Source organism: Prunus avium, chromosome 7 (assembly GCF_965620075.1).
Source record: "Prunus avium chromosome 7, drPruAviu1.hap1.1, whole genome shotgun sequence".
Lineage (NCBI taxonomy): Eukaryota > Viridiplantae > Streptophyta > Magnoliopsida > Rosales > Rosaceae > Prunus > Prunus avium.
This window is the reverse complement of record NC_142290.1, coordinates 19,368,276-19,388,134: the sequence shown is the minus strand read 5'-3', so window position 1 is coordinate 19,388,134 and position 19,859 is coordinate 19,368,276. Positions and strand designations below refer to the sequence as shown.

General features: G+C 39.3%; 1 long non-coding RNA gene across 2 annotated transcripts; it reads left to right on the top strand.

Moving 5' to 3' along the window:
- The first annotated feature begins 541 nt into the window (after window positions 1–541).
- Window positions 542–12,212, top strand: LOC110752171 (uncharacterized). 2 transcript variants are annotated; one of them, XR_015825665.1, is made up of 7 exons: window positions 542–804; window positions 1,694–1,757; window positions 2,920–7,850; window positions 8,751–8,814; window positions 9,804–9,868; window positions 10,568–10,846; window positions 11,976–12,212. It is a non-coding gene; the product is annotated as an uncharacterized LOC110752171 (long non-coding RNA). The 2 variants fall into 2 exon arrangements; XR_015825666.1 differs by having other exon boundaries at window positions 548–804; window positions 2,920–2,984; window positions 11,976–12,204.
- Window positions 12,213–19,859: the final 7,647 nt, after the last annotated feature.

Genomic DNA, 19,859 nt, shown 5'->3' with positions numbered 1-19,859 from the left:
TTAACCCAGCGATGAATAATTCGAAAACCTGCATGCATATAATCATAAGCAAATTGGACAGAAACTACATATTCTTGCTAAGGCTCGTGGCCTCACCCTAGCAAAAGAGAGTTAGTTACGCATGTTGAGGAGGAAATTCGATCTTTTGCTAGTTTTCTGATTGGAGGGTGGCTTTATTGTAGGGCCTGATTAGGTTGTTTTAAAAGGTTGCTCATGTGTGTTTGTTATTAGCTAGATTTGGTATTCAGTGGACATCGTATCTGTAACAACCCAAACCTTAATTATTATTTAACTATTAATTTAATGAAGGAAAAGACTAAACTACCCTCGGAATAATTTATTAGGTTTTAAGTTGACTTTTTGATCGAGAAAGAATTTGGAAAATCCACTTGTACCATTGCATAGAGCACGACAAAACGAGTCCGTAGACACGTAATGGGCTCAATTCCGAGTCGTATTGAAGATAATACGATCAAAATACGAAAAATGGCAAAATTGAAATTTTGGAAAAAAAATCAGATTTTAAAATCAGACCCTCCCTTTCTCTCTCCTCACTCTCTCTTCTTCCTCGCGACATCTCCCCCCCTCTGGTTTTCCAGCCGACATCACCCATCCTCCCAGCCACCACCAGCGACGCCGGCCAGCCTAGATCAGACTGGCGACTCCCCAGCCTCCTTGCTCGACGTCCTCCCCCGCCGCCTGCCGCCACGAATCGCTGGAGAGAACCAGAAAATCGCGGCAGATTTTCTCCGATTTTCAAATCCCTCAAACTCCCTCCTCCGGCCACCAAATCGGACGAATTAGGTATGGTTTTTCGACTGATTCTCATGCTCTAGCTGATGGTTGGGTAGGATTGGAGAGATTTTGAGGATTAAGAGGTTAATTTTCGAGTTAAGTTTCTGCCGAGCTTAGGATGCCGGAATCAGTCACTTCCGGTCACTTTTTGGCCTTAGTCCAAGAACAAAGGTGGTTGCAAATTTGGTGTTTTACCTAGACTAGGAGTTTGGGCCGGCGGTTTAGAGATTTTCCGGTCGCCGGAAATTGTTAGGCACACCCACGCGCGGCCGGCGCGTGGGCCAGGTAGCAGGGCCCATTCTTGGTCCAAGAACGATCCTCGTGTCCTCACGAGCACGCAGGTTTTCGCGGATCTCAATTCGGATAACGTTTGAACCCCGAACGGATCTCGCATAGTGTGCGTTTTTCGGGTTCAATACGTTCGGACCGTTGGATCATAGCCAAACTGGAGGATGTTGATCTAGGTATTTTAATGATCGTGTAGGATTCGACGGATCGTCAATCGGAGTCCCGGATACTCCGAAAAAGCCAACCCTAGGACTAGGTTTACGAAAAATCATTCATTAGTCCGATCGTACAATTGTGAGCAATCCGACCATCCGATCGAGACCAAACTCTTGGGACATGTGTCCTAGGCCTATTGGAACCTCTAGGAACGATCGGATCGGAATTCTGAGGTCGTGGACCCCACGGGGTCCCGAGTTGACTTTTGGGGATTTTATCGCTTTTGAGTCCCTAGGTACTTTTAAATCGTGTCCACTGAGAGGAAAGTGAGTGTGGACATAGGAATGACCTTTAAAGTGATGCACGCATTTTTAGGAGCCGGGGGTCAGGGTTTTTAATTTAATATTATATTACTGAGCAGAGTTTTTAATAAAATATTATGATGGTTATACAGGCACCCGGGCACCAGGTGACCCGCAGGAGGGACCTTCAAAGGTTCCAGCTAGCTCAGAGTATCTGTGAGTGGACTGTTTGTTTTATAAACGTTTTATGCATTTTAATTTCATTATTTGATCTTGAATAAGTTTTACTGAATACAGCTTTCCTAGCATGACTTGATAGATTTAAATATTTCTGTTTATTTATGTGCTGCCTAGTGGAACATTTAAAAAGGGATTTGGAAAGTTAGAACTGAGGTATTATCAGATTAAATGGCAGCAGGATTTAAGGAATAGTTTTATAAGTAGTTTTATCAACTTTAATCTTTTTCAAGAATTATATATATATATATATACATTTATTTTAAGCCACCATAGGTACCCAAGGTTGCCTTCAGTATAATAAATGTTGCCTCGGAAATAAAGTTGCCTTCGGAATAAAATTATGTTGCCTTCGGTTATACTGATGTCGACGGACATCCAGTTGCCTTCGAGTAAGTCAGCATGCTAGACACCGCCCCACGATTTTCGGGAACGCCCAAACCGTGGGTGTGAGGAATGCGGATCAGGGCGACCAAGTGTCCCCTGAATTCTGCTAGGATTGCGGATCAGGCCGACCAAGTGTCCCCTGAATTCTGCTAGGATTGCGGATCAGGCCGACTAAGTGTCCCCTGAATTCTGCTAGGATTGCGGATCAGGCCGACCAAGTGTCCCCTGAATTCTGCTAGGATTGCGGCTTGGGTTGACTTTGTGTTTCCCGAGGTCTGCTAGGACGTGTCACTCCGGTGGCACGAGAATGGAATTGACGGATTATAAAGGAATTGACGGAAATTAAAGGAATTGACGGATTATAAGGAATTGACGGATTACTAAATGGGTACACCTAGGTGGTAGATTTAAAAGTTGATTTCAATGCTTTCAAGGATTTAACGTTTTAATCAAGTGTGTGATTGTTTATATATATATATATATATATATATATATATATATATATATATATATATATATATATATACACGCTTGCATTGATTTCTGTACGTATATTTATATAAGACTTAATGTTTTATTAAGTGTATGATTGGCTCTTAGATATAAATAGAAATGCATTGATTTTAGTACGAGTATAAATAAGAAAATGATATAGTTTTATAACTGTTTTTACAGAGGGGTTAGTATGTTCTAATACTATTTTCTAACGCTTTGTTTTTGGTCCACTCACCCTTTTAATGTTTTGCGCCCCCAGGCAGTAAGCGTGCACAATGAGCCACCATCGGGCCGAGTTCATCTTCCGCCAGCTTCCTTGACAAAGTAGGGTTTTGTTTAATTATTTTATACTTGTAACCTAATCTGTGTAGAGCTCTGATATTGCCCTAGAACACTTGTCTAACTGTTAGTATGTAAATTTTTGTATGCTGGCAGTTGGTGTATATTATTTTATATGCATGTCTGATAGGTGTAAGTTTGGGATTGGTCTAATTGCAGGGGAGACTCTGCTAATTTTTCGGCAGAAGTCAAACCCCAGTTTTATCAGAGCATTAGGTTAACTTGGTATCAGAGCATTAGGTTAACTTCCTGTAGACTCCGCACTATAGGTGCATCTCGGTTTTAAGGAATGTCACTTCTTTTGACAGGATTATGGGCCCTAAGCGTGGTGGCACTAGGACAGGGGCTAGACAATTGTCCCGACTTCAGGAATAGAATCCCTCGCCCGAGCTAGAGGAATTTTCTATTTTTGCACCGGTACTCGAACCGGTAGAACAGTCATTTGTTGGAGTCGTTGACTCAGGCCCTATCCAGAACTGGGCCATCCGGAGATTCTTCTCCGAGCTACGTAAATCAGGTTAAAAGGTTAGGGGTCACTGATTTTGAGGGCGATGGTGACCCACCAGTAGCTGAGGAGTGGATATAGTGGATAGAGTGGATTATGGAGGTGTTGGCCGTTCCACAGGATCACAGGGTGACCCTGGCCACTTTCTTTTTGGCCAGAAATGTTAGATATTTGTGAGAATCAATCAGGAGGAGATATCTGAACCCAACAACCATTAAATGGTTGGATTTCAGAGCAGAGTTTGTTGTGTAGTTCTATCCACTCGCATATCAGAGTATGCAGATGGAAGAGTTTCTGCAGCTAAAACAGAGTGGGATGACGGTAATGGAGTACGAACAGAAGTTTCACGAGTTATCTAAGTATTGTACTCCATTGGTAGATATTGAAAGGAAGAAGTGTCAACTGTTTACAAAAAGGTTGAAGGCTTCCATTCGAGACATTAAGATTAACCAGTGGCTGACCAATTTTGGAGATTTGGTCTTGTCTGCCTCACTGATTGGAAGCAGCCAGATGATGGTCCGAGCACGGGGTGATTTCCGTAGGCGATAGTTTGAGATGGGTGGTCCCTGTCAGGGGTCATCCAAGGGGGGGCAGTTTTAGTTCTGGATCATCTAGTGGCCGCAGTTATGAAGGTTTTCGACCTGGAGTTGTTCTAATGGAGTATCAAACCAGAGTGGTAGTTCTGGGAACCGCTCTGGAAGTGGTGCAGCTAGAGGTGCTGAGAAACGTATTCCTGGAGGCAAATCTAATTTTCCCTGGAGATAGTGGACTTAGATGTCATTTTGGGGATGGATTGGTTAGCCAAACACTATGCCTCTGTAGGTTGTTTTCGGAAAGAGATCATGTTCCGTAGTCCCGGAAGACCTGAGGGGACGTTTAGGTGAACACTGAGTCCTTTCATCTTGCCTCATTTCAGCTATGATGGCAAGACAGTTGCTCAGGAAAGGATGTTCAGGATACTTGGTGCACATTATCGATACCCGGGATAATGGATTGAGGTTGGAGGATATTCCAGTGGTACAGGAATTGCCAGATGTGCTTTCAGAGGATCTCAAGGTTTACCACCTCACAGGGAGATTAAGTTCACTATTGAGCTCGTTCCGGGTACGAATCCCATTTCTCAGGCGCCGTACAGAATGGCACCAGCAGAGGAAAGGGAGTTAAAGACTTAGTTACAGGAGCTGGTGGATAAGGGTTTCATCCAACCCAGTTTCTCTCCATGGGGTGCTCCAGTTTTAGTGTTGGGTAGAAGGATGGCACCATGAGATTGTGTAGTGACTACAGGCAGTTGAATAAGGTCACAGTAAAGAATTGGTATCCGTTACCACGAATAGATGATTTGTTTGATCAGCTGAAGGGTGCCAAGGTAATTGCTAAGATTGATCTGATATCTAAATATCATTAGTTACCGATCAGAGAGGAAGTTGTGCCTAAGATAGCTTTTCGGACAAGGTTTGGGCACTATGAGTTCCTGGTGATGCTATTTGGATTTACCAAAGCGCTAGCTGCGTTTATGGATCTCATGAACAGAGTGTTCCGACGTTGCTTGGATCACTTTGTGATTGTGTTCATAGACCATATCTTGGTATACTCCACAAGTCAAAAAGCGCACATATAGCACTTGGAAGGTGTGCTGAAGACTTTGAGGCAGAAATAGTTGTGTGCCAAGTTCAGCAAGTGTCAGTTTTGGTTGGACAGAGTGAGCTTCTTGGGGCACGTGTTTTCTGCAGAAGGTATTTTTGTGGATCTCTAGAAAGTTGAGGCAGTAGTGTATTGGCCACGACCAACCAATGTTACTGAGATACGGAGTTTCCTGGGGTTAACAGGTTACTTTCGTCGCTTTGTGGAGGGTTTCTCTACTATAGCGACAACTCTCACTCGTTTGACAAGAAAATGCGTCAATTGGAATGGTCAGATGAGTGTGAAGAGAGTTTTAACGAACTCAAGAACAGGTTGACCACCGCTCCGGTATTAACACTTCCGGACGAGACAGGAAACTTCGTAAAATACAGTAACGTATCCCGACAAGGATTAAGTTGTGTGCTGATACAGCATGGTAGGGTAATCGCTTATGCTTCTAGGCAATTTAAGAAGCATGAGTTGAACTATCCTACTCCTGATTTGGAACTTGCCGCGGTAGTGTTTGCTCTGAAGTTTTGACGACACTATCTTTATGGGGAAACGTGCTAGACATTTAAGGATCTTAAGAGTTGAAGTATCTGTTCACCCAGAGGGAACTGAACTTGAGGCAAAGGAGATGGCTAGAGTTATGAAAGACTATGAGGGAATTATCGAGCATCACCCAGGGAGAGTAAATATGGTAGCTGATATCCTCAGCAGGAAGTTCTCGGGATCGGTACCTCATTTTCGAGGGAGGTGTCTGCCATAGTTGGTGGAAAGGAGGAAATTGAGAGTTGGGCTAGGTATGGATGATCAAGGAGCACTGTTAGCTACTCTCAATGTGAAACCAGTGCTAGTGGAGCGATTAAGTAAAGCTCAGTCTCAAGATCCACTAGTTCGTATACTGAGATTAGAGGTTGAGAATGGCACCAGGACATATTACTCAGTAAGGAATGATAGGACTTTGATGGTAGGAACAAGATTGTATGTTCCTGAGGATGAGACCTTAAAAAGGGAAATTCTTGAGGAGGCCCATTGCTCGGCCTTTGCCATGTACCTTGGCCACACCAAGATGTATCGTACTCTGAGAGCATTATTGGTGGCCTTTCTGGAAGAAACAGATTGCAGAGTACGTCGGTAGGTGTTTAATTTGTCGGCCAGTCAAGGCAGAGTGGCAGAAACCATTCGGATTGTTGCAACCACTTTCGATTCCCGAGTGGAAATGGGAGCACATTACTATGAATTTTGTGTTCAAACTTCCTCGGACAAAGGACAAGGATGATGGAATATGAGTAATTGTGGATCGACTCACTAAGTCAGCTCACTTTCTGCCGATGAGAGCAAACTATACCTTGAATAAGTTGGCCAAGATTTTTATTGATGAGATAGTGAGACTCCATGGAGCATCAGTATCCATTATTTCCGATAGAGGTCCTCGGTTCACGTCCCGTTTTTGGATGAAGTTACAGGAGGCATTTGAGACCCAGCTGCAGTTCGGAACTGCGTTCCACCCCCAGACAGATGGTCAGTCTAAAAGGATGATTCAGACTTTAGAAAATATGTTGAGAGCTTGTGCATTGCAGTTTCGGGGTAACTGGGATGAGAAATTGCCACTCATGGAGTTTGTCTATAATAACAGTTTTCAGGAGAGTATAGGAATGTCACCATTTGATGCCTTGTACGGGAAACATTGTAGAACGCCTTTGTATTGGGATGAAGTGGGCGAGCACAAGTTACGGGTATCTGGGGATGTTGAAAGGACAATGAAACATGTAGAAACAATTAGAGAAATGCTCAAGGTGGCCCAAGAAAGACAAAAGAGTCATGCAAATAACAGGAGGAAAGATCTTCAGTTTGAGGTTGGTGACTGGGTATTTTTTTGAAATTGTCGCCTTGGAAAGGCATAGTGAGATTTGGGAAACGAGGAAAACTAAGCCATCACTATGTTGGGCTATATGAGAATGTTTAGCGTGTGGGCCCAGTAGCTTACAGACTGGACTTCCAGCAGATCTTTCCCGTCTACATGATGTATTTCACGTATCCATGCTCCGAAAGTATATTTCAGACCCATCCCATGTCTTGGAAGAACAACCCAAAAAGTGGAAGGATGATTTAAGTTATGTGGAGCAGCCTGTTCAGATTATGGATCGGAAGATGCAACTGCTTCGATCTAGAGAGATTCCACTAGTGAAGGTCTTGTGGAGGAGTCACGATGTGGAAGAGGCCACTTGGGGACCTGAAGAACAGGTGCTGGCTCAGTATACTTACCTCTTCGAGTGACAGGTACGTAAATTTCGAGGACGAAATTTTCATAAGGGGGGTAGATTGTAACAACCCAAACCTTAATTATTATTTAACTATTAATTTAATGAAGGAAAAGACTAAACTACCCTCGGAATAATTTATTAGGTTTTAAGTTGACTTTTTGATCGAGAAAGAATTTGGAAAATCCACTTGTACCATTGCATAGAGCACGACAAAACGAGTCCGTAGACACGTAATGGGCTCAATTCCGAGTCGTATTGAAGATAATACGATCAAAATACGAAAAAGGGCAAAATTGAAATTTTGGAAAAAAAATCAGATTTTAAAATTAGACCCTCCCTTTCTCTCTCCTCACTCTCTCTTCTTCCTCGCGACATCTTCCCCTCTCTGGTTTTCCAGCCGACATCACCCCTCCTCCCAGCCACCACCAGCAACGCCGGCCACCAAATCGGACGAATTAGGTATGGTTTTTCGACTGATTCTCATGCTCTAGCTGATGGTTGGGTAGGATTGGAGAGATTTTGAGGATTAAGAGGTTAATTTTCAAGTTAAGTTTCTGCCGAGCTTAGGATGCCGGAATCAGTCACTTCCGGTCACTTTTTGGCCTTAGTCCAAGAACAAAAGTGGTTGCAAATTTGGTGTTTTACCTAGACTAGGAGTTTGGGCCGGCGGTTTAGAGATTTTCCGGTCGCCGGAAATTGTTAGGCACACCCACGCGCGGCCGGCGCGAGGGCGGCGCGTGGGCCAGGTAGCAGGGCCCATTCTTGGTCCCAGAACGATCCTCGTGTCCTCACGAGCGCGCAGGTTTTCGCGGATCTCAATTCGGATAACGTTTGAACCCCGAACGGATCTCGCATAGTGTGCGTTTTTCGGGTTCAATACGTTCGGACCGTTGGATCATAGCCAAACTGGAGGATGTTGATCTAGGTATTTTAATGATCGTGTAGGATTCGACGGATCGTCAATCGGAGTCCCGGATACTCCGAAAAAGCCAACCCTAGGACTAGGTTTACGGAAAATCATTCATTAGTCCGATCGTACAATTGTGAGCAATCCGACCATCCGATCGAGACCAAACTCTTGGGACATGTGTCCTAGGCCTATTGGAACCTCTAGGAATGATCGGATCGGAATTCTGAGGTCGTGGACCCCACGGGGTCCCGAGTTGACTTTTGGGGATTTTATCGCTTTTGAGTCCCTAGGTACTTTTAAATCGTGTCCACTGAGAGGAAAGTGAGTGTGGACATAGGAATGACCTTTAAAGTGATGCACGCATTTTTAGGAGCCGGGGGTCAGGGTTTTTAATTTAATATTATATTACTGAGCAGAGTTTTTAATAAAATATTATGATGGTTATACAGGCACCCGGGCACCAGGTGACCCGCAGGAGGGACCTTCAAAGGTTCCAGCTAGCTCAGAGTATCTGTGAGTGGACTGTTTGTTTTATAAACGTTTTATGCATTTTAATTTCATTATTTGATCTTGAATAAGTTTTACTGAATACAGCTTTCCTAGCATGACTTGATAGATTTAAATATTTCTGTTTATTTATGTGCTGCCTAGTGGAACATTTAAAAAGGGATTTGGAAAGTTAGAACTGAGGTATTATCAGATTAAATGGCAGCAGGATTTAAGGAATAGTTTTATAAGTAGTTTTATCAACTTTAATCTTTTTCAAGAATTATATATATATATATACATTTATTTTAAGCCACCATAGGTACCCAAGGTTGCCTTCAGTATAATAAATGTTGCCTCGGAAATAAAGTTGCCTTCGGAATAAAATTATGTTGCCTTCGGTTATATTGATGTCGACGGACATCCAGTTGCCTTCGGGTAAGTCAGCATGCTAGACACCGCCCCACGATTTTCGGGGACGCCCAAACCGTGGGTGTGAGGAATGCGGATCAGGCCGACCAAGTGTCCCCTGAATTCTGCTAGGATTGCGGCTTGGGTTGACTTTGTGTTTCCCGAGGTCTGCTAGGACGTGTCACTCCTGTGGCACGAGAATGGAATTGACGGATTATAAAGGAATTGACGGAAATTAAAGGAATTGACGGATTATAAGGAATTGATGGATTACTAAATGGGTACACCTAGGTGGTAGATTTAAAAGTTGATTTCAATGCTTTCAAGGATTTAACGTTTTAATCAAGTGTGTGATTGTTTATATATATATATATATACACGCTTGCATTGATTTCTGTACGTATATTTATATAAGACTTAATGTTTGATTAAGTGTATGATTGGCTCTTAGATATAAATAGAAATGCATTGATTTTAGTACGAGTATAAATAAGAAAATGATATAGTTTTATAACTGTTTTTACAGAGGGGTTAGTATGTTCTAATACTATTTTCTAACGCTTTGTTTTTGGTCCACTCACCCTTTTAATGTTTTGCGCCCCCAGGCAGTAAGCGTGCACAATGAGCCACCACCGGGCCGAGTTCATCTTCCGCCAGCTTCCTTGACAAAGTAGGGTTTTGTTTAATTATTTTATACTTGTAACCTAATCTGTGTAGAGCTCTGATATTGCCCTAGAACACTTGTCTAACTGTTAGTATGTAAATTTTTGTATGCTGGCAGTTGGTGTATATTATTTTATATGCATGTCTGATAGGTGTAAGTTTGGGATTGGTCTAATTGCAGGGGAGACTCTGCTAATTTTTCGGCAGAAGTCAAACCCCAGTTTTATGTTGAAAGTTGACTGGAAAGGGCAATTAGGTCACTTGTGCCCGGCACTTGCCAGGTGTCGGACACAAACAGGGTCCGGCTCGGATTCCAAAGTGGAATTTGGGTCGGGTCCTGTCAGTATCCTCCTTTTTTTGGTATGGTGAGGATGGTGATCAGTTCAAACATTTTTGGGTTTGGAGGCCGCATGAGTGCCTTTTGTGTTGTCTGTTTGGTGTGATAAAAAACAACTCGCACAGTCATTTCTCTCAAATTTGTATTGTTTCGTTGTTTTGTTATTACTTTTTCCTTGACTTTTTTTTTTTTTGGGTCATTCACTTCTTCATTTTGTTCTTTTTCCAATTCTCTCTCTCTCTCTATCTCTCTCTCTCTCTCGATCTTTTTATGTAATATATATATATATATATATATATATATATTTTTTTTTTTTTTTTTTTTTTTTTTTTTTTTTTTTGCTTAATTAAATTGATGGGTTAAACATAGGAGGGTATTGGGAGGGAGCACATGGCCAACGACAAGGCAACTTCCGAGGCACGTTGCAAACTCAAGGGTAAGAAAAGTAGTGGGGTGCCCCCTCGGAAAAAAGCACAGGGAAACAACAGCAATTCTATTGTAACTACTGAGTAAGGGCAAGGTTCCGAACCAAAACACCAAAGCCCTGCAGATCACCCATTGTTCGGGGTGAGACGATACGTACACAAGAATCACAAAGCATCCAATCCTGTGCTACATGTCAAAGTCACTGACCATTTATCTTACAAGGTAGATATTGGTAATTTTTGTGAATTAGGTGGCTATTTTTTATTTATATGTTTGTTTTATAAGCATCATTAGGAAAGTATGTTCACTGAATCCCGTTGCGTGCTAAGTAAATCCTTTGCAATTTGATTGACTGTTGGGAGTATGATTAGTTTTGCTCAACTAATTTTTGTGCACTTCACTTATGCAATTACATTTGACATATTCAATTACCTGCTTTCTGTCTGCCAATTGAAGATTTGTAAATACAATTGCATTTCAAGTTTGTTGAGTATGCTTACTTTTTTTTTTTGTGTTCCATTAATCCAAGTGCTTGCTAAGTAAATCCTTGGACATTTGATTGAGTTTAGGGAGTATGTTTAGTTTTTCCGTACTTATTTTTCTGCTTTCCATTGATCCAATTAGATTTCACAAATGCAATTACCGGATTACTGTTTGCCAATTGAATATGTGTAACACCAACTGCATGGACAGTTTTCTAAATATGTTGCATGGAAAGTGTTGTTGTGATTGATTAAATTTTGGAAACTTGGAGAATTCGGGTACCCATATTAAGGGATGCGGCAATGACAAACTATGTGGTTTATGGTTTCAAAATCATTTGCCTGTTCCAGTGAAAGACAAATTCAAAGCAGCGGGATTTTCTGAGTTCGCAAATTTATTTGCGCGAAAGGGAAGGAGAGACAAACACCTCATTTCAGCATTGGCAAAGCGTTGGTTGGACACCACACATACATTCCATCTCGATGAGGTTGGGGAACTGACAATGACCCCGAAGGCCTTTAGTGCGATCACAAGTTTACCCGTTTGTGGGAAGCCTTTAAAATATGACATGGAGGCCCACAAAAAGCCTAAGGAGGTAGTGAGGCTATTTGGGACCCCCATTGCAAGCCTGATTAATACCAAGATAAAATACAGGGACATTGTGGAGAAGTATAAGGGGTGGATTGAATGAGTTAGGCATTCCACAAATTAGTAAACGATATCCTTACATTTGTGAATTACAATACTTGGGGTTTTACATAATGCGATGTGGTCATTTATTTTGTTCATATTTAAATATAAAGTAACAAAAGTATTTTATTTACGTTTTAGTGTGATTTGAACTAAAAGTCATTGTTTTTTCTTTTAGGTACTTCAATCATGGAAAGGGAGAAAGATCGAACAGGAGGCTGGAATTGCACACTGTAGTTTACCAATTACCAAGCGGGCAGTAGGATTTCGCACATTTGAATTACAAATACATAGGTACTGTTTGTCAATTGCCAAACAGGAGGCAGTAATTGGACATTGTAATGCAATTGGAATCCAGAAACAATAAATTACAGTTCCCTGATCTGGCAATTACTGTCACCCAATATGGTAAATCCGCTGGAACACCAAAACAGAACCAAGGCTGCAGCACAAAATAAAGTTAACATATTAACTTCATCAATTGTTCGTACATATGGTTACCCAACAAAGTTAACATATTAACTTCACCAAATTGCATTTTGACACCCTGTGCTAGTCATAATCTATAATATGGAAACCGAAAAATGACACCAAATAGGACATTCGACCTAGTTGTACAAAAAAAGGTGTCCTACCCAACCATGGTCATAATCCTTTGAAAACCACTTTACAAAAAATAAAAAAGTTGTCATGTTATACCATGGCGACCCTCCTTCCAAAAATATAGGGCATGCACCAAAACCAATACCATCACAGCATTAGATCTAAGGTCACAAAAATATATACTGGTCAGTCATTAGAGTCCCATTACCCAACCTTGTTAGCGGCGCCGAGGTCTAGGCTGACCGCGACCTGTACGTATTTCTGGTATAGTCACCGCTGATTTTTTTTGTTTCCGATTATAAACCCTCTTTCTTCTGATGGTGACATCCGCCACATCCTTGTCTTTAACCTCAACATTACCAATCTTGTTCCCCTTCGCCATAAAATCATATGCATTTTCCATCACTTTCAATGTTTCACGTATTATCACATCACGCAATTGATTTTTTTAATTTCGGAGCAACTCAATAGCAAGTCGCATTCGTTGTACATTAGAGTCGTACTGCAACCCAAAAAAAAAAATATTTAGAGTTTCATTACGTATTAATCATTTTTACCATAAAAATAACACATGCGCAATGCATACCCGGTCATGCCACAATTGACGATAATATTGCATGTGTCTTATGACAAAAATGCCACAATCCACACCATTAGGTTGGACGGGATTGGCATCCAATGGGGACACAACAGAAAAGGAGGAGAACGTCCACCCCGTCCCAAATACCGATAATATGTCATCATGAAAAACAAAGTTTAGGTACCACAACTATTGCATACACAAGAACATAGTCGACATTAGTAACATTTAGCAAAAGAAATACGTATAATTGCATTGAACAAAAGCTTCTCCACTTACAGTAATATGGCAATCGTTCTCGCGTTTCTTATTGTGACGCGCATCAGGTAAACTGTCCCAAATTTCAGCTTTCTTATGGAAAATGTCACAAACCAAAAGATACCAGTGACCAATGACGTCATCGTGCATCGGAATATATATCTGCAAAAAAGTGGTACGTTCATTATCACCGATAATTGATATTATTGGAGCTTGCATACGAAACTCACCTCCATGCAATCCTTTAGTCGGCCATTAAATCTTGCGAGATGACAAAGCTTGTGTGTCCTAGCACATGACGTCATACGATCACTGGGACGTACAAACTTGGCGCCGTCCTATATTTTATGAGATATAACATATCACCTTTAACCAAAAAATATCCTTAATTAATCTTATCCATTTACTTACCGACCAAAAATACGTAGGTAGAAACCACTTTGTGGAGGTGGTATCATATAAATATTCTGCCATTACATTGATTACCTATTACAAGATAAGACACGATTGTTAGCATCCTAGTACCGACATTCTAAACATATACTAATGAGTAGTTAAATATATATTCGATTCATAGTCCTTACATCATCAAAGAGAGGCGACCCAAGGGCAAGGCTTCCAAAATGGCAACGATTTATAGCTACAGCACCAGTGTTAACGAGTAGTTCACTGTTAAACAGAAAAAATAAGTGTTCTAATCAATTGTTGTTATGTCATTATGACAACACATATAAAAATTAATTTCACAAATTTGGTTCAGGGTATACCTCCAAACATTTGGATCTAATGGATTGCAACAAAATGCAAAACTTAGTAGATCTTTATCATCTTCAGAAATATCGTTGTTCATCCGGAATGGACCGACATTTAATCTCTTCATAATCCGCTCGTGAGCAATTACTTGTCGGGTTTTTGCATTTGCTTTAGCTTTCAACACATTGACGTCTTCATAAGGAGTTCTCTTGTGGGGACCCGACTTTCTAATCGCTGTTGCACGAGTCACTATCGGATCCCTTGTTGAAGTTGAACTACAATTCTCTAAGAACAAACTTTTTACGTCGTTGTGACCCATTTTATCCTAGTGGTCACAAGAAATAGCATTTACAAATCAATATAACTGAAACAAACATATATTAAATGATACAAAGAATCTGCATAAAATAAGGACACCTAACTTTGTTATTACATAGGGAGAAAACCAAATAAAATTACAACATAATCCATAGTACAATGATTTCTGCAAATCAAATACTCGATAATTGTCATCATCCAAACATGTAAACAAACAAGTGAAATTATGAAAACAAATACAAACAAGCTACAACCAATGCTCATCATACCTCATTCTGAGGTTGTTTTGCATGCTTTCTGTCACGGATGACTTCAACAGAGGGAGCGTAAGTTTTATCAACAGTTGCAAATCCTTTCACATTGTCATCTTGCTCGTTGGGAGTTCCGTCTTCTTTGTTTGGCCTACTTTTTGGAGGTTTAGTATTTCCAAGGTCTTCTTGTCCCCCATCACACCCCATTTCAAACATGTTATCATCTTCCTTATTCAGTTTAACTTCTCGTTCATTAGGGCATGAAGTGCGCAATGTTCTTTCTTTCTCTTCATTTTTTGATGATAACTCAGACATAACCTTGGAGAGCGATTCGTCCATACGAGCAACAGTGGCCACCAAAGTTGCCACATCCTTTCTTATTGAACTTAACTCTTCGGCAAAGTGAGTCATTGTTTTGGCATCATCTCCGAGACCTCCATATTCAGTTTTCATAACACCTACCTTATCACTTTCAAACCCCCCTCTTTTTTGTAGCCACTTCTTCATTTTTTCGGTCTCTACTTTCCCCCACACTGTGAGTGGTAGCACAGACCTATCCACAAGTACGCTACCATGAGCTATAGCATCAAGGTAAAACAATTGAATGAATAACAAGCAACCACCGATGCAAACTTGATTGTTCTCCTTAAATGACCTGACACTGTCTAATAAAAATCTGAATGAATAACTTGCCCAATTTTTCTTTGCTATTGCCTTGCTATCTCTTAACGGAAGCAGATATTTTAAATTCACATACACGGAAGTGGTTGGACATAGCAACGTGCATAGAGCAAACATGACAAAACCAACTTTGAAAAAGTCGTCTGCTTCTTCTGTCCCCACCATTATTTGCTTCAACTCATTATTTTTTAAAAGCTTCTTCCCGCCCAAAAATGAATTTCGTACCTTTACAATGTGTTGGTCATCCATGGATCCGGTGAAGTCAACTTCCTCTCCTCCATCCTTAACACCCATTATGCGCACGAAGTCATCCACAGATATCTTAAGTGTTTTCCCATGTAGCAGGATTGATGATTTACCAGGATTCAATTTATCAACTAAAAAATGACACATTGAACGAAACAGTTTTCCGCACTTCATTTCCAACAACGAAACAAATCCCATTTCTTCAATGGCTGCTTTTTTCTCATCGCTTAAAACATTTTTCGAGGCGTTAGTTGAAGCTGTTTTAGATTCATACTCTGCTTTCTGAGTAGCATCCAACCTTTGCCACATATTTGCAATTTCCTTCTTCGTCTGAGGAAGAAAATAATAAAATTCAATCAATTTATTATAAGTTGTGAGCTGTAACGTCTCTATTTAAATGTATTGTTTACAATTTATCACCTTTGTATCCACTTTCTCCACTATTTTTTGTTGCTTCATTTCATTGCCCTTTATTTTCCTATTTAAAACATTCACATTTAGTTAGTCCTATAAAAAGTACTTAATATACTGGAAGAGCCGTTTAACACTTACAGAAAGTTAAAGTAACCGGTCTTTTCAATGAATCATCATCTTGGACTCATCTTCTGTTGTTTTTGGATTTTTGCCCTTACTATGCACATCACTGTTCTTTCTCACCATTTTATAAGTCCAATTAATGATAAGCCTGCATTAAACAAGAAAAACATTTAATATATCAAATAAACTCAATAGAAAATAATAACATGTCAACTCATATGCAAATTGTCAAACTATATCAAATAATAACATGTCAACTCATATCAATGGGAAAATAATATTTGAACTCATATATTTTGTGAGGAGATATGAAATTGCAAGACCCTTAGGCATTGCATGTTTGTACTCCAATATATCTCTCATTCAACGTAATTCTCAGGGATCCAAAACAATCTCAATGCTTGTTCTCATGCTATCCACTTTCATGGAAATTTTACAATGTTTAATAATATGTGAACGAAATTAACTTCAACCCATTATTTTTTAAATCTTTCAATCCATTCCATAGTTCGAACATCCAAGAACACAACATATTAAACAAAACAAAAAGTAGTCTTATCAAATAAACAATCGAAAAATAACATGTATATGTCAATTGCCAACCAGGTGCTATGAAATTGCATTAGCCCTAGTCAATTGCCAACCAGGTGCATGAAACACTTCTACATATCCAATATAATTATGAGACATAACGAAACACTTTTAATGGTTGTTCTCAGCCTACTGACTATAATGACTATTTTACAATTTGTAATAAGGTTACCCACCCACAAAAATGAAATTCATATTACGTTTTCAAAAATAAACTTAAAGAGGTGAGGTTAGGGTTTAGCAAAACACAAGTCATATTACGCAATACTAATTTTACAAAAGGTTAGGGTTTATCAAGAGATAAAATGAGATTCTTCAATACTACCCTTACAAAACTTCTAACTAAGTGCTTTTGTATGATTTAGTGTTTTGAGCTATCGCTTTTGTCTTGAAATTCTTTCGCATTAATCACTTTTTTGTCCTTAAGATGAAGCAACGTAGGACTCCTCTCTGGGTTTTTAGTTGGAATAAATGGAAAAAAGTGAAATTATTGGGAAAACACTTTGTGTTGTTTGTAGGTTGGGAATGCTTTAGAAATCATGTGACTTTGACTTGGGCTGAACCTATAAAGAACTCAAATAACCAATTGGGCTGCAGTAGTTGTGGAAGTTGTGTAAGTTTCTAGTCTCAACTTTGTAGCCCTGGTTATGATTTAGATAAGGAATATGGTCATTATATCTTGAATTTGGGAATGTTTTGATGTTTAAAGCTGATAAGTGAAGTTATGTATAATTGTTTTCTATAATAATAATAATAATAAAAAAAGAGCTAATAAGTGATGAATTTTTAAATATTTGCGTTGGTTGATGAAATCTGAGGTTATATTGTAGATGGATGTAGGAAAATTCTACGGTGGGCTTGGCGCATGGATGCGCCCATTGTTATAAACCGTTGGATGAGTAGTTGGTGATGTGAAGTTATCCATACCGTTGAGTTTGTTACCGGATAAATCGGTTGTTGTAGGTAAAAAGAAAACAAAAACAAAAACTCTTCTTCAGTAGCGTTGGGTTTCTCTTTTCTCTCTCTCTTCCAGTTCGACTCCTTCCAAAATCGCTCCGCTCCTCTCCTCTCAAGTATCTCTCTCTTTCTTCTCCCTAATTGTCTCTGTCATCTCTATATCTCATGGTCTCTCAATCTCCTTCCCAAGCTTCGTTTCAAAACCAAACCCATACCAAAAATCTCAGCCCCAATTGAAATCCCCATTTAGCTCGATCTCTGCCCTCTCTCTCTCTCTCTCTCTCTCTCTCTCTCTCTCTCTCTCTCTCTCTCTCTCTCTCTCTCTCTCTCTCTCTCTCTCTCTCTCTCTCGTTTCAGCCTTCACTCTCCCTCCCTCACTGGATTCTCTTTCTCTATAGCTTTGGCTTGCTCTCTCTCTCTCTCTTAGATACGAGCACCAAACGTGGGTGGGCACAAATTTGTGAGTGATGGCATCCTTTGAAATAGAAAGTTTAGGGTTTCAATTTTGTTAAACTGAAACCATCTTAGCCAAAAAGTTTAGTAATGGGCATCCTTATGGGCATCACTCTCCCTATGCCAAAAGATAATTTTAATTATTCAAGGTTTGAGTTTTCTAATTTATATTGTAAGTTTTAGGTTTTAATATTGGGCTATGGTCTGTGCAAGTTTTCAACTTTTTAATTTATATTTGGACCATTAATTTGGAGACAAGGTGAGGATTTCATATTAGTGTTGAACTAGATGTAGATTTGGTAATGTTAGTTTAATTTTGAGTTTACTGCTGCATTCATCAATTTTTGGTGTTTTTTTTTTTCTTTTCCAATTGATTTTTTTATTTTTCTGAGTTGGTTCTTGTGTCTACAAGTTGCATCTTGTTTTCGTATTCGGATTCCTGAATGTGCTATGATGTCAGTCTTAAGTCTCTTTCTTTTTTTTCTTTTTTTTTTGGCTGGGCTCTGGAGTGTTGCTTTGTTTGCCTTTGTTTAGCCCGGATTCTTCTTTTTTATGTGGTTTTTTTCGCTTTTGTTTGTAGTCTTGGTCGTGTGGGATGGGTTGTGAGGATTTCTCATCCTCCTGTAGCCCCATTGATTTATGATTATAATCTTTGGAAGCTTGTTATGATTTTTTTTCTTTTTTTCTTCTTGTCAGTATTCTACTAAATGCGTGTGAAGGTTGCCTCTTTTTTGGGGTTTTAATGAAAGCTACATAACAACCAAACAATAAAAGCCTCTGTTAGTTTCTTTAGTTTCCTTTTAGTCTCTCTAATTTTTTGCTGACCTTGTGCCTTCTCTTACTGACTGACAATTGGATGTTCACTTGGTGTTGTGTTTTAGAAAGAGTGCTGTAATTTTCTATGAATTGTTTGATTTTCATTCATCATGTGTAGATCTACATAGGAAGCCCTGCTTATTACCTCTCCTCTCATGCTTACTATCCTAGGATTGTCTATCCTTCATGTATATGAGTTTTAAATTTTCATCATTATATATGTTATTAAACATTATAGATTATTTAAGGCATCATCTATTATCTGAATTCTGCTTAGTCTTAGTTCCATGTGCATTAATTAACTCTTTAATTCATACATTTACATTTTAGCAAATTGATGTGATTAGTGTGGCTCATACCAAAAAGGCAATCTTTGTTGCTTTATATAATTATTTAGCAATTTAATTATTTCTATGCACCTTTTGTTTACGAAGCTTTAATTTTCTTTTTCAGTCATACTATTCTTTTTGTACTATATGTTTTTTTATTTAGCTTGGCATTGTGGTCGAGATGTGGATGTGAGTTTTTTTTTGCTGAAAAGAAACCCATTGTGATTTGAGTTTTTTTTTTTTTTTTTACAGACAAAAAACCCAATATGATTAATTTCAGTATCTTTTTTTTTCCTTTTCATGTTGGGCATATTGTTGACGTTGAAATTTTTGTGACTCATTTGAAAAGCATTAGGTATAATTTCTTAATTGTAATGATATTATGAGCTCTGACATTGAGTTCATCTTCAACTCATTTTCATCGGAATTGTTCTATTATATTGAAGTTTGGTATAATATTTAGGCATGTAATTACCAAATTGTAAGGGGTTTTTTGTAGTTAGTGTACGTAACTTAAAATACAATTGGCAATCTTTTTGCATTTTCAGAATGCAATTACCAACTGACTAGTCTATTATTGCAATTAGATTATGCGACATTATATTTGTTGCCTTGCATTTTTGTAATGAAAATGCAATAGGTACTTTGATATGTCATTTTTGAATCCAATTAGCAATTGGTTGGTTAGT